The following is a 5,048-nucleotide window of genomic DNA, read 5'->3' as shown; positions in this document are numbered from 1 at the left end:
TTCTATGATGCCTTCTAAATTAATTTATAAAAGCAATGCTATTTTTCTAGAAAAAGAGATGCCGGAACACGTCAAGAATGCCTCCCTTGTAGTTTTACAGTGGCAATGGTACCCACCTGAAAAGAGCCAGAACAGAGTTCCAGCAAAAAAAAAAGCCCTGTATAAAATTAAGAATGATTTTCCCAAGTAAAGCACACTTTTAAAGGTTTCTTCGAACCTGAAGTACATGAAGGGTATGTCACAGGCAAGTGAAATTGAAATGAAGAAGTTTTGGGAAAAGTTCTGGAAACTGCTATGCATTTTCATTCTATGTACACGAGAAACCAGCAGTAAATTCCACCGAATTCAATTCCACTTGCTCAGGGAGACGTGTGTTTAAGGACCGCAACCGCATTGGCCCAAGTTCCTTTTTCCTTGTTAGCTTTCTGCTCTTAGGCTGTTTGGAATGACTCTATCCAATGCCTGTGAACAATTGAGGTAACAAATGCAGCACACCAGTTGCTACCAGAGCGGTTTAATAATAAGAGATGCCTAAACAAGCAGCAGCAGCAGCTGGCATTGTATTTAATGACTCTGTTTTGTTCTCATATTCTTCACTTTTTGAGGGCCCAGCCACATCCTCTGCTTGATATTTTTTGAGCTTTGAAAGCCTGGGGTCACAGCCAAAATTCCAAGACATGCTGGAGTTTTTACACAAAGAATTTTGTCGTGATGTTCTGCATGTGTTGTGGGAAGGGAGAGAATGCCTGGCGACAAGAGAAAGTTCAAGTATTAAACTGGTAGGTTGGAGGTAACCAAGAAACAAGCTTCTGCAGAAGGCTAGACCCACGCCGCCCAAAGTGTATGTGTAGAAGGACTTCTGTTCAGTATATTTGGTTATTAAAGATAATATTTATCTACAGGTTGACTACAAGCTGAAAGGTAAATAACCGGCAGACGTCAGATGGGAGACAATGTTGGTATAGTTTGGTTTGCTTGCATCTACACTTAAGATTAGTCACAGTGCTAGAGCTGGCTTGTTTGTCTACCCCACTGTTCTTTCTTCCCATAAGGTTTCATTAAAGCTTTTTCATGATACAGCAAGGTAAAGGAAACTCATCTAAATAAAAACAAAAACAGAGAAAGGAAAATGCAAAGTCTTCTTTACGGGGTCCTTGCCGTGGGATCACATTCACCCGGTGCTATACCAGCTGCACTGGCTCCGGGTGGAGTACAGGATCAGGTTTAAGGTGCTGGTTTTAACCTTTAAAGCCCTAAACAGCCTAGGACCCTCATACCTACAGGACCACCTCTCCTGGTATGTCCCACAGAGGACTTTACGGTCTGCAAATAGAAACATCTTGGAGATCCCGGGCCACAGGGAGGTTAGGCTGGCCTCAACCAGAGCCAGGGCCTTTTTGGCCGTGGCCCCGATCTGGTGGAACGCTCTGTCATGAGACTAGGGCTCTGCGGGACTTGACATCTTTCCGCAGGGCCTGCAAGACAGAGCTGTTCCACCAGGCCTTTGGCCAGGACACAGCCTGACTCCCTCCTTTGGCGATCCTCACAGAACTCTAGCCCAGTGGTTGCCATTAATTTGATTTTGAATTGATTTTAGAATGAATTTTAGAATGCTGTGTTACTTTTATTGTTGTTAGCCGCTCTGAGCCCGGCTTCGGCTGGGGAGGGCGGGATATAAATAAAATATTATTATTATTATTTACTACTACTACTACTATTATTTACTACTACTACTACTACTACTACTACTCTCACTCTCTCAAAGGTAGCTCTTACCCCTTGTCTCACACAGAAAGGAGTGGCTTCTCCCAGCTCTCACCTGGGAGCTTCCCTGTCTTCTCCCAGTCTCCCACCTCGGGAGGTCTTCCCTTCCCTGCCCCTCTCTCAGGATCTTCCACCTTCAGGTGCACCACCCTGTTCTTGCTTACAAACCGGAAAAGGGCTTCACTCCCTGTCTTTCTCTGCCTGCAGGAGGAAGAAATTGGCATAGGTGTCACTGTTGCCGGATTAGTTTGACTCACTGCCCGATAGTTGATGGAGGACTTTTAGCATTAGACTATCGCGATGCAATGCTGGTTCAGACAAACCCATATTCTGATTATGACGCTATACAGCAGTGAAAGTGACTGAAAAGGGACATTTTTGTAAACAGGCTGCTTAAACTCAGCAGGCACAACTCCTCTGGCGCATCCTGCAAGCTTTGGCTCATTTTTATAGTAATAAAAAGGTAAAGGGACCCCTGACCATTAGGTCCAGTCGTGACCGACTCTGGGGTTTCAGCGCTCATCTTGCTTTATTGGCAGAGGGAGCCAGCGTACAGCTTCCAGGTCATGTGGCCAGCATGACTAAGCCGCTTCTGGCGAACCAGAGCAGTGCACGGAAATGCCTTTTACCTTCCCGTCAGAGGAAGGTACCTATTTATCTACTTGCACTTTGACGTGCTTTCAAACTGCTAGGTTGGCAGGAGCAGGGACTGAGCAATGGGAGCTCACCCTTTCGCGGGGATTTGTTGTTTTTTTTTAATAAAATATTTATTGAAGTTTTACAAAAACATAGGTTTGTAAAATACATAAAAAAAAGAAAACATAGGAAAAGGAAAAGATAACAAGAGAAAACATACAAAAATAAAAAAAAATAAAAAAAATACAAAATACAAAAAACGAATAGTTAAAAAAGAGTTAAAAACAAATCTATTTTTTGTAACTTTAAACTCATTAGCTTGTTTCCTTGACCTCCTCACACCTCCCCTTTTTTATTCCCATTTAAATAATCAAATCAGCAAATCCTTACCCTCTTTTGTTTATCTTAACTCTATATCTTAACATATTATAACTTTATATTTTCATCCATTATCAATTCATTTTTTCATATTCTCATTAACTTTGTTGCTAATGTCACTTATTTTCAATGCAACATCATTTTTAACATTCATTAATTTTACAGTGTTTCTGCAATAATCTTTAAATTTCTTCCAATCTTCTTCCACCAACTCTTCTCCCAGGTCTCGGATTCTGCCAGTCATTTCCGCTAATTCCATATAGTCCATCACCTTCATCTGCCACTCTTCCAGGGTGGGTAAATCTTGTGTCTTCCAATATTTTGCGATGAGTATTCTTGCTGCTGTTGTTGCATACATGAAGAAAGTTCTATCCTTCTTTGGCACCAATTGGCCGACTATGCCCAGGAGAAAGGCCTCTGGTTTCTTCAGGAAGGTATATTTAAATACCTTTTTCATTTCATTATAGATCATCTCCCAGAAAGCCTTAATCTTTGGGCACGTCCACCAAAGGTGAAAGAATGTACCTTCATTTTCTTTACATTTCCAACATTTGTTATCGGGCAAATGATATATTTTTGCAAGCTTGACTGGTGTCATGTACCACCTGTATATCATTTTCATAATATTCTCCCTTAGGGCATTGCATGCCGTAAATTTCATACCTGTGGTCCACAACTGTTCCCAGTCAGCAAACATAATGTTATGACCAATATCTTGTGCCCATTTAATCATAGCAGATTTAACCGTTTCATCCTGCGTATTCCATTTTAACAGCAAGTTATACATTCTTGAAAGTGTCTTAGTTTTGGGATCTAACAATTCTGTTTCCAATTTTGATTTTTCCACCTGGAAGCCAATTTTTTTGTCCAAATTATAGGCCTCTCTTATTTGATAATAATGAAGCCAGTCTCGCACTTTATCTTTTAATTTCTCAAAACTCTGCAATTTCAATTTATCTCCTTCTTGTTCCAATATTTCCCAATATTTCGGCCATTTGGCCTCCATATTGAGCTTTTTCTGAGCCTTCGCTTCCATTGGTGACAACCACCTTGGGGTTTTATTTTCCAGTAAGTCTTTGTATCTTATCCAGACATTAAACAATGCTTTCCTGACAATATGGTTTTTAAATGCTTTATGTGCTTTAACCTTGTCGTACCACAAATATGCATGCCACCCGAAAACATTGTTAAAACCTTCTAAGTCCAAAATGTCCGCCTGTCGCGGGGATTTGAACCGCCAGCCTTTTGATCGGCAAGTCCTAGGCTCTGTGGTTTAACCCACAGCGCCACCCGTGTCCCTTTTATAGTAATACTCCTGTGTTAAAAGTGAAGCGAAGCCATCTAAGTTTAAATTGCAATGGTAAATGCAAATCTAAGACTGCTTAAGGGCTATGAAAAATCTGGTACATCCCAAACTGTCAATTATATTATTAGCATTTGACATCAGTCTTGTGTATGTCACTTTCGATGTCACTACAGTCTGATGTAAATGACATTCAGGCCCACTGACTCCAGTATCTGGGGCAAGGAAGAGGTTTGAGGTATTATTTTTTTTAGTAATGTCCCAGTCTTTGCTTGGGTTAAGATTAGAAGCAAGGCTCACCCTTCATCTTCATAGCATCCTGAGATTCCTTTTTATTTTTCTTGGGTTTGCAGCCCTTTGCACAAACAGGTGATATCCCCCCCCCCCAACCCCAGGTTAGTTATTACAAGTAGTGAGTAATCAGAATATTCCTGGGCAGGTCCAATTTGACAGAACTGTGGAAAGTTATTCGTATATAAACAATTTTAGCACTGCACAAAATAAGTAAGTCCAATCATGAGGTGCTCCCCATAGCACATTTCAAAAGGAAAGTGGACTGTACATTTTTAAATACTTTTGGCAATCATGTTTTGATTTTAAATATGTGTATTAATATAAGCTTTCTAATTCTTAATTCACTTTAAATAAATGAATTAATAATGAGAAAGCTTATATTAAGACACATTCTGCTGGTCGGGTGTGGTAGAAATCAGTAGAAACAACTGTTCCTCATGTCCTGGTCAAAGATCATGCATTCTTATGGATGCACAAAAATAATGTGTGCGTTATGGACATTAAACTGTTGAAGTGGTGGTCTAAAAAACACAAACTGTACTTATGCTTCCCCCACTCCTCTGGCAGGACTTATGATAGCAGAAAAAACCAAGTCAGTAAAATAAAAAATGAAAGCCCCCACACTGCATATATTTCCTCTATACTGAATAGTAAGGTCATCGAGAGGCTGTGC

Source organism: Podarcis raffonei, chromosome 13 (assembly GCF_027172205.1).
Source record: "Podarcis raffonei isolate rPodRaf1 chromosome 13, rPodRaf1.pri, whole genome shotgun sequence".
In the NCBI taxonomy this organism is placed as follows: Eukaryota; Metazoa; Chordata; class Lepidosauria; order Squamata; family Lacertidae; genus Podarcis; species Podarcis raffonei.
The sequence above is the reverse complement of the archived record's forward strand: the minus strand, read 5'-3'. Positions refer to the sequence as shown.